The sequence below is a fragment of the Carassius carassius genome, chromosome 44 (genome assembly GCF_963082965.1).
Source record: "Carassius carassius chromosome 44, fCarCar2.1, whole genome shotgun sequence".
In the NCBI taxonomy this organism is placed as follows: Eukaryota; Metazoa; Chordata; class Actinopteri; order Cypriniformes; family Cyprinidae; genus Carassius; species Carassius carassius.
In genome coordinates, this window is record NC_081798.1 from 3152626 (window position 1) to 3164241 (window position 11616).

Below are 11616 nucleotides of genomic sequence, written 5' to 3' on the forward strand. Positions count from 1 at the left end.
ATGAACGTGCGGCTTGGTCACATGATGGATTCGTCAGTGGGCTTTTATGGGCATTGGCTCATGCAAACACGTACACACGGACATCTATATGCATGCATACAATAACTTGTTTTTAAAAGTTTAAAAATTTACTTACAGTGTCAAATGCTCACAGACCACACTTTAACTACAAGTCACAAACCATTTCTTTCCATCAATATCAAACCACTTTCCTGCAAACTGTTCAATGAAAATCAGCCGCTGGAAGAACACACTATGGGAAAATAATCATATGCACAGTTTTTCCTGATAAAGCATGTCAAGGTTAATGCAGCTTTCCTTTACTCTCTCACCTTCAGTAAATAGATCAGTTGACTGATATGAGTTTTCCAAAGGCCAGTCTTGATGCCAGTATCTCAACGTGGCAGGTGACTAATATCATGCCAGTATTTCGATAATGCAATTTAATGATTGCAAATAAGACAAAAAACCTCCCAATATTTACTCAAAATCAATTAAAATTAAATATTTGAATATCAATAATAAATAATAAATTGATATCCACACTGGGAACCTTTTGTTTTGACTTAAGTGCCTGGACAATTATGTTCTAACCTATTTTTGAATCCTTTGTCCAAAAAAAATCTCTTTAAAATTATCCAGATGGAAAAAGTTGACAGCTAAGGCAGGTAAAAATAGACCTACTGTATCTGAAAATTGCATGTGTATTATGCAGGCTATTGATCGATTTTGAAACTGGCTTTAAGGAAAACTGATGCTTTTGGCAATTTACTAAGCAAGCATGTGTATCTTCTAATGCTAAAATCAGATCAGGTCAAATATCAACAAATGAACCAACCTAGAATATCAATACCTAAGATGGTCAAAAAAGTTTTTTTATATCTTTACAAAAATATGAGTCATATCAGTGGAAGGAAATAAAGGCAAAACAAGGAACTACAAGCTCAATTGTAGTAAAATATTGCCAGTTACAAGAATGTTTTCCTCTAATTTGCATTGCCTGGATCAGGTAGGTTAATTGCCAGCTATAAACCATGACATACTAACAAAGTCAGGTTGGATACAGATATAATAAGAACCATAAGGGAGCATGACCAATCAAAATCAGATTAAAATATGATTTTAAAAGATACGTCCGTCAAGAACTAGCCTACACTTCAGCCCTCTTCCATCCTGAAGAGACGCACAAGGAATCATCCATTACCTTCTGCTTGATAATCCACAACCTTTAAAAGAAAACAACTACATTCATTTTTTTGTTATGTAATGATACTGGCTCTCAGCAGCAATATCAGCTGTTTCTAATGGAGATCTAACGGAGAAGCTCTGTCTCTGCCCCCAGGTGATAGATACGTTTCTCCTATCACTGCTGTATCTGATCATGTGTGCCGACTATACAAACAATCCCCATCGCCTACGAGCAGTCCTGCACACACTCAACCTGAATAAAAAGGACAAACAGATCATTGCCATCATAAGATTATGAGCTCAGTTACTCAGTATACAATAAATAAGACACTGATGATGCAATATGCAGTTGAAAATAGCACTGTTGTGGAGACCTGTTGTTCCAAACCAGTATGCTGAAAAATATATATATATATATATATATTAGTGGTGGGCCTTTATCGGCGTTAACGTGCTGCGTTAACATGAGACCCTTATCGGGCGATAAAAAAAATATCGCTGTTAATCTATTCTCATAGTTGGGTTGGGAGCTGGGTCTATACTAAGCAAGCTATGATGACTTTCACCTTGATAGTTTATATAACCGACTGGCAGAGGCCGGCCTAAAAAGATGCTCAGGAGAGTTGACGGGCCACTGCTGTGCATCGTCACGAAAGCTTATCTTTTTCACGTGTTTTTAAGCCTTACCGCTTGTCGATTTAAACATTAAAGCATCCCAAAACAAGACGCGGAAAAGCTGAACAGAGCTGGTTACTCGCGCGCTGTGTTCGGTGCGGAGAGAGAGAGAGAGCCGCATATCACGGACAGCAACACTGAACCGAGCTCTCTTCTGCGAAGTTCTCCTCGAAGTCCCTCCTGCACCTGAATGAACAAATACAAATCGCAGTTTGAACAAACAAAAAGATGTAAAAGAGCCCAATTCAGTAATTGCGGTGTTCTGGTGTTCAGGCTCACGCAGAGAAAGGCGTCTCAAAACACTTGAACATCGAATTTGCTTATTTTTGCTCTTGTGCCAACAGATACATACAAAATATGTCAAAATATCCACCTTGGAAATTATGCTCGAAAAAACTGTCAGTTATTTCTTAAGTGAAAGAAAACAGTTGAGGAAAAAAACTGGATGTGTATTATATTGGATGCGTTCATCGTCTCTTAAAGTGACCGCGCCTAAGTTAGCTACTAGCTGCTGTAATGTTAATCTAAGAAAATGAAAGAAAATCACTCACTGCTCTTGACTGAATTATTTTGTAGTTTTAACAATCAAAACAAAAATTATTCAGACACCAGATATAATTTTTGATATATATAGCAAAACTGTAATAATGTGAGAAATGTTGAAGGTGACTGAATAAATGTAGGTTTGATTGTATATTCCATTTTTACATTGAAGATTATCCAGTGCTATTTTACATTTAATTATTTGGTTTCTGTACCTTGACACCTACAAGCTTGAAAAAAAAACTTAAACATTGTGTAAATAGCACAAATAAATAAAAATAAACGAACATACAAATTAAACAATTTTAAATACAAATTAAATACATACAATTTTAAATACATACAAATTAAACATACAAATTAAAAGTTCGTTAATTTGTAACGAACATACAAATTAAACAATTAAACAACCTTCACCGGGTCCCTGCTGACCCCAGCTGCGGCCCTGCTCACGCGTGTTTCACACATACTCCGTCTGCAGTGCGTATGCAGTCCGTGTGCGTTACGTATGTGGTGCAGCACGGACTCGATGTGCTTTCACACAGGACGTGTTTGCAGTTCGCTACTCGGTACGTAAACGATCGCTGCACTGCTGCAGACGCAACGCTCCTGGAACGCAACTGGAATCAGTTAACATGGGTGCGTAAAAAAATATGCAACGCATACGCACTGCAGACGAAGTATGTGTGAAACAGGCGTAAGGTTGTTTGCACCTTGTGCAATGTGGAATTAGTTTACAGCTGAAGCAAATGTATATTTATTTAAGGAAGTTTAGATATTTGTTTTGGAAAACAATATACAGATGAAAAAATGTATTTGTTGCAGTTTATGCAACATTCAATGCCATTACTTTATGAATTTAAGACATTTAAAACGTTCTTCGAACATTACAATTATTATTTGCCAAAGAGGCACAAAAACACATTCACAGACTTTTAAAAATGACATGAAAATGACATCACCTCTTATCTGCCCCCTCTCCCTCCTACACGTGCTTTGTTCGGGTTTTTACCTCAATCTAAATCATAACTCACAAAGAGTGGACTGGTGAAAGTTACACATTAACCTTAATAATAAAAAACTTCCTATGCGTCTGAACTGATGCACTTTCCTGGACTCTGCAAATAAAAAGTAACAAGCTATAGCTCATCAAAGTTCTACCTCTAAACTTTTTTTCATAAAGAGGATGATAATGATATGAGACCTGAAATTATACATTAGCAAGAAGGCGAAAACCTGATATGTGCTGTAAGCTGGGCAGGGATTTATGTTAAAGAGGTCAAAGTTACACTCATGTATCAAATGACATCAGTATTTATAAAGGAGATCAGCCGATCTGCTTTGTTTTCACTGTTTCAAGCCAGAAATAAATATAACATTCCAAATAAATTCTGCTTTTAGTGAATTTGGATAAATAGAGCTATAGTGGATAAAGTTACTGTAGCAACTTCTACAATTAACTTTTTTCTATTGCAATGTATTTTAAAATATAATTTATTCCTGTGATGACAAAGCTGAATTTTCAGCATCATCAGTGTCGCATGATCCTTCAGAAATCATTCTAATATGCTGATTTGCTGCTCAAGAATAATTTATAATTATTATCAATGTTATAAGCCCACCCAATCAGAATTAGTTAAACTTTATGCTAATTTTTTTATGCAGTGATTAATACCAATCTGAAGCGGATTGTATTTCAAGAAGTTTATTAAGATATAGCTGGAGACTGCCCCAACAATAATATAATAACTCCAATTTAAACACAAAAACGAACTGTTTAAATGGCCTGTAAACAAACAACGATATATCACATTTCACTGTGGGCTGATATCAGTTAAACAGCACACTTACTTCCTGCCTCCTTTCTATTGAGGGCTTCTACAGTGTCTCAAACTATACTTGGACACCAAACAGACATGTCATGTCCATTTGTTTCATATCCCATACATCTACAGAAACAGGCTGAAGCTCAACCGAGGGTCTCGTAATAGGAGCTAAGAGCTACAGCTGAGAGTCAGACACATAAAAGAAGTCTAGAGCTACTTACAGCAACTGATAGATGATCAGGAGAGCCGCTCTCCCAGAGCCACAGACGATAGGTCACACACAGGAGCCTGTGTACTTCTTCAAACTGTCTTTTTCACCCGCTCAAGGTTGCCCTGTCTTGTTCTGCTCACTCTATCGACTATCTTGTGCACCGAGATGACTTTCTGAATGGAGAGATAGGGAGGGTGGAGAAAGAGGAGTGGGCGGGAGCAGGAGAGAGAGAGAATAAAGAGAGCCGGCACTTTGCAGCTCATCCAGCTAAAAGCAGTTTCACCGCTGCCAGGTCAATTTAATCAAATGCCTCTGATTACTTTATGGAATCAATCAGATTTACTGATTAACTGAACCTAATCATTCATTTTACACTCATGAATGGTTTGTGGATGCTTGTGATGGTTTTGATGATTATTAAACCCATTATTAAATTGCATTGCTTCATTAATTTGATAATAGTACTCAGTGATGACCAAGTCATTTATTTAAATGTCTATGACTTCCAGGTGTGATGTGGCACAGTGCGACACTTGCGTAATGTAGCCTAACTGTTTTTCTTTTTATATATATATATATACAGTACAGACCAAAAGTTTGGAAACATTACTATTTTTAATGTTTTTGAAAGAAGTTTCTTCTGCTCATCAAGCCTGCATTTATTTGATCAAAAATACAGAAAAAAACAGTAATATTGTGAAATATTATTACAACTTAAAATAATAGTTTTCTATTTGAATATACTTTAAAAAATAATATATTCCTGTGATGCAAAGCTGAATTTTCAGCATCATTACTCCAGCCTTCAGTGTCACATGTAACATCCAGTCTATCACATGATCATTTAGAAATCATTCTAATATTCTGATTTATTATGAGTGTTGGAAACAGTTCTGCTGTCTAATATATTTGATCAGTAAAAGGTTAAAAAGAACTGCATTTTTTCAAAATTCTAATAATATATATTCTAATAATATATTTTCTTTACTATCACTTTTTATCAATGTAACACATCCTTGCTGAATAAAATTATTGATTTTATTAAAAAGAAAGACAAAAAAATTATTGACCCCAAATTACTGACCAGTAGTGTATATTGTTATTACAAAATATTTATATTTTAAAAACATAGCTTCTTTTTTTTTTTTTTTTTTTTTTACTTTTTATTCATCAAAGTATCATAAAAAGTATCACGTTCTCAAAAAATATTAAGCAGCAGAACTGTTTCCAACTTTGATAATGAATCATCATATTAGAATGATTTCTAAAGGATCATGTGATAATGATCCTAAAAATTCAGCTTTGCATCACAGAAATAAATGATAATTTAAAGTATAATAAATTTAAAAACAATTATTTTAAATAGTAATAATATATCACAATATTACATTTTTTTCTGTATTTTTGATCAAATAAATGCAGGCTTGATGAGCAGAAGAAACTTCTTTACATTAAAAATAGTAATGTTTCCAAACTTTTGGTCTGTACTGTATATATATATATCCAAATGGTTGATTATTTGTTAAACAAACACACTTTTTTTTCTTTTTATTATATGACAGCATATTTTTTTATACTTTTTCTGCATATATATATATATATATTTTTTTTTAAAGATATTGTATTGTTCACAAAGGATAATAACAGTAAGGACAGTGATATGACTGATTATTAAAATGCAGGTAAATATCAAAATATTTTAATGTGTGTAGTTATAATACATTAAATACTACATTTTATATTATATTTAGCAAGACAAAAAAAACTTTAATATGTCATTTCCAAGACAAAAAAAAAAGACATTTTCTTTTGTGATTTTTAGAAAAAAAAGGTCTGAACTTTCTGTGATGCATGACGGACACTGACAAATATGTTTACATTTTGAAAAAAATGTAAAACATCTATACGGCCAGAATTTCCTTAAAACCCTACCATAATGAAGTTCAAGAAATCTATTAAAAATTGCATTCATAAATATTCAATTTAGATCCAAACCTATACTGGTTTATTATAATAGTTTTTATATGACATCATGCCAGCTCACATAAGTAAATAGTTTTTTTTTCTTTCAAAATGTCTATTAAAAACAGGAACACATTGATATTTCATATTTCTCCTCATAACATTTTCCTCATGAGCCCAGGATCAGACTCTACCCTCTGAGTCACCATACTGATTTTAACAACATCCTGGAAACACTGTCTATGTCCCTGTTCCTTCTCTTCCACAACAATAGGAGCAAATGCACAAACCACAGAGTTCCCTGTTTTGCATTTGCTGGAAAAGGCTTTATTGAGGAGAACAGGCCTGAGCACACACAGCAAATCAGAGAACAGGTGCGGACAGGCTTGGAGAAATAAATCACATGCTGTTTTTAAATGAATCCGTTCAGAGAACAATGTCCATGTTTTCTAACTGAAGTCCATGTTCTGATTAACCCTTCATTTCCAACAAGTACTGTATGTAACAATACTAATCATGCACAGTAATTTAATCAACTTAATTTTCATTCAGAATTACAAAGTGTAGGTCATGAGAGTTCTATTGTGCATTATTTATAATAAATTTATTTGTACATTTGTATGCAGAAACTTAATAGAAAGAACAGCTGAGTTCTGTTTGTAATGTTTATATTATGTATATATAATGTCGTAAATTGCAGATAACTGGAATATTGGCTTATGGCAATTAGGCGTTTTACATGACTCAAAAATAATTCATATGATATAATTTATATCAGTTTATTATTGTGCATGCAAACCCAGTCAATGAATCTCTTCGGGTGTGTCTACACCTGTCTGTCGCTGTTTTTCATTTCAGTGGGAAAATCCACAGCAGCTGTCTTAAACGCAGGGTAAAGCCTGTTTTTAGCAAAGTACTGCATAAAAGGATTTAAAAAACATTAGCTTACAAATTAATGGGAGGTTTATATATTTCACCCACATTCATTTTCATAATTTCCCACTTATTACTTTATTCTAGTTTATAAATCGCTTCATTGAGCAAATAAATTACGTTTTAATGACTTCACAGCTGACAGGGAACATTCTCAGAACTTTGGTTAGAACATTCTGGCAAGATCCTCTCCTAGTTATGAACAAACATTTTTCCACATTAACTGAACGGTCTTTCAAAGTAATTTAGACTTTGAAGGGATAGTTAAACAAAAAAGGAAACTCTGTCATCATGTAGGCTACTCACCCTCAAGTTATGAGACAATGACTGCTGTCAACTTTTTGGTTACCAAAAATATTCTTGTGTTTAACAGAAGAAAGGAGTCCAGTTCATTTTTGGGTTAACTATCCCTTTAATTTTCTCAGAATTTCAGCAAAAGCATTATTTATGCATTGTTCATGGAATGCTTTTTTTCTGAAATGTTGTAGTTGGATGTTCATTATTAGGCTACTTTCTTCAGAATGCTCAGAGATTCAAAAGTAGCATTCCAATAACGTTTGAAAAATTCTCAAAAGGCGCATTCCATTTTAAATCGTTTTTTTAAAACATTTTTAAACGCACAAGTAACGTTCAGAAATAACGTTTCATACGTTATGAATCATAACTCAATGGGAACGTTAGCTAAACTATCTAAGAATATATTTTTGTCAGCTGGACTGTCATCTCATATTCTCTCTAAACAATACATATGAGTGAAATAGTTCAAGAACTTCATAATGACGTCACCGTGAGCATGTCCGGGTGTGTATTATTTTTGTAAGGGCTCAGCACCAGGCTGTAGAAAACCTGTAGAAAAGTATATCCAACTGCAAGCTCCCGTTTCGGATAGCACCAGACACAAATGCTCTATGTGTGCATTCAATTCGGAAACAGAAGGCACTTTTCAGTGTCAAAGCTTTCCATGGGTTTCCTAAACCTTATTTGGTAGTGAGGAAGTGCAGCAGATGGAGAGAGAGAAAAAAAGGAGTAAAATAACTCATAATTTAGTCTGCATTAAGCATCTAATGCACGCTGAACCTTTTCTTTAACCCGTTATAAAAACACAAGGAACTGAACTGTAGATGTTTGTAATCAATGCATGAGTTGAAGAGATGAAATGTCCCACCCTGCCAAACAACTGAACAGAACAGTCGCCCCTCTGTCCAACTTCCTCGCTTCACGAATCAGCAGCCGAGTAGTTCATTTTGTTGACAGCTGATTTATAACTTACTTTATTTTGTTTGTCGTCCTTTCTCGCGTTTTTGCACCTAGGTGAAGTTTGTCGACAGTGCCTCAGGCTGTCAGGATCCTCTGGACAGAGATCCTCCGTGAACGGCGCGCGCGCTGTGATTTAGGAGCTCGAGCTCCATCCATCAGAGGTCGCTACATCACTGAGGAATGTTCAGCTGTTCATCTAAACACAGTGCCTCAGATGTGCTGTCAGGAGAGGCATTTAAGAAGATTTGAAAACTTTACGCCAGTTTTTGGTTTAAAAATGTATTAAGTAGCACAACTGTTTTCAGCATAAAATAAAAAGAAGAAATGTTTCTTGAGCAGCAAATCATTGCATTAGAATGGTTTCTAAAGGATCAAGTGACAGTGGAGACTGGTTGCTGAAAATTCAGCCTGGCTATAACAGGAAAATTGAATTTTAAATATATTATTTAAGATTGTGATTATAATTCACAATTTTACTGTATTTAATATTATTTAATCAAATAATAGCAGCCTTTGTGAACATTATAGACTTTTCAAAAACAAAAAAATTTACAGATCACAAAAGTTTGAACGGTAATGTATATTTAAAAGTCATGTATAATAAATCTTGTATCTTTTATTATAGTCACTATGAAATGCTTTTTTATTATTACTAATAAAACATAAGGTACATGAAAACATACATAGTCATCAAAAAACCCTGAAATAAGTGGTAGTAGCATCTACATTAACCAGTTTATTCAAGTCACAAAAAAAGTGTTTAATATGACTAAATCACACTGATTTCTTTTTGCACAAAATTCATCTGGTATAAATAACACCTTTACATCACACATTGTTTGCAGGTCCTGGGGGGCCACCACTTTTCCCATTTTGAAATGCTCAGTATATTGAAGTATTTCCGCTTATGTCGGCAGAGATGTTTAAACATTTAAGTAAGAAAAGTTAGTGTCTATTACACTGCATTCATTTGATGTTTGAAGACAAAATTATACTCTTTCTAACATCACAGTATTGTTTGCATTCAAAAAGTGCACTTTTTGCCATCCATTTAAATCCCTTGAGCACTGCATTTAGCTCTACAAAGCCTTATGAGTCTCCTGCAAAACAATCCTTTACCGCTTAATCGATCTGCAAAGATTGCATTCATTAGAATACTGCTTGTTTTCATTCACATCAGTTTCACTGGTTGGGAAGAGCATGTTCCTCAATGCAGCATGTCCATATGACATCTGTCTATTATAAAACAATGAGACTATTCATCATGCATTGTCTTCCTCACAGAGATCTTCTATAAAGAGTTCTGGGCTGAATCTCAGTCGATGTGGAAACACATGTCTGTGTCTGCTGCACACGTTGCAGCTATTTTGGTTTCCTGAGCTAAACATCAAAGGCAGCTTGGGAATGCTGACCTCTGACCCCCATTCAGTCTGTAAGGCTGAAACATTGACCACAAATGTGAGATTTTGTATTTGTTGTATTTTAGGGGTTTTCCATACTTTATTTGAACTATCCAAAATACACATTCTCAATGCACAACAAAGATCGAACTGTTTTTATATATCCTCTTCAAAATCAACATAAATAGATCCAAAGATTGCTGGAATCAACCTGCAGTCCTTTGAGCTCTTTGTTTGTTACACATTAAAAAGCTAATGTTCTCCTTTGCTGAACTTCCAGATTTTGACCATTTGATTTTGACTTCCATTTTTATTACTGCTGTCATCCTTTCAGCACAAAGGAGTGGCCCAGCCACACCCCTAATCCTCCTCCACCCTTTCTCGCTTTTCACTCTCCCAATGTTTTGCACATTGGTAAACAGTAATCTGAATCACTCACTAGACAGCAATTAAACCTCTGCCAAATGCATCAAACGTGAAAGATTTGTTGAACTTCAAAAATACAAATATCTTAAAAAATCTAAACCGATAAGTGTTTAGCCTTTTAGAAGATTTTTAAGATGTTTGTGGACTGCTAATATACAATATTATGGATTCATAATAACTCTTACAAGTAGATGATAAACTTCAGATTAAAAGATATATATATATAAAATATAAAATGTTGCTTTCACTTTTGGGAAGTGTGTCTAGCATGTGAAATTTGTTAAACCCTAAGTTTAATTTTAGAATAAAAGCACTTTAAGTAAACTGGATGAGTGTATAGTTTCAGAGGGGATTAGACAGAGAGATCATCATATTGCACTGACTGAGAATTACTTTGTCAGAGTCATGACGCAGGGCCTTGTATGTCGTAATACCTGCCACAGGTGTGGCCGCTGACATGGGAATATGCCCTACAGGAAGAAGATCTCACTGCTTTTGAGAATCATAAGTTTACAGCAGAATATGATTTGGAAGGATATCTCTATGAATCATCAGAAACAAACAACAAACAAAAAAACATAGACGAATCCTTATCAGTGATCACAGACAAGAAATGACAGACACAGACAGGATGTAAGCCTCAGTGCTCACTGCGGGGGAAAAAAACTTTATATTTTATTTAATTTTATACTTTTATTGTATATTGAAATAAATGTTTAATTAACATCACTGACACCCTTTCCCGGCAAACACTTCTACGGTGTCTTCATGGTTTGACACTATATTATGTAAAAAAAATTATATATATAAATATATATATAAAGGTCAAGGTCAAGTTTATTTATATAGTCCTTTAAAACTAATAATAAAATATCAAAAGAAACCAAAACAAAAGTAATAAAATTAAGACAGGAACATCATGCAATATAAAACAATATATTAAAAAAAATCAACATTAATTTAATAATTAATATCAGATTACACATATGCCTGAGAAAAAAAGTGTTTACTTTGTAATTATTTGATTGTATATTGAAATTGATATGTTATGCATGTTTTAAATCTCATTTAAATTATATGCCATGATGGGCAACTGAAACGATGAGATTTCCACTGTAAGTGTTTTTGGTGTGTGTTTATCGGTAAAGTGTCCGAGGGTGCGTAGGTGTGGGGCTGGGTGTGGTGCTGGACTCGG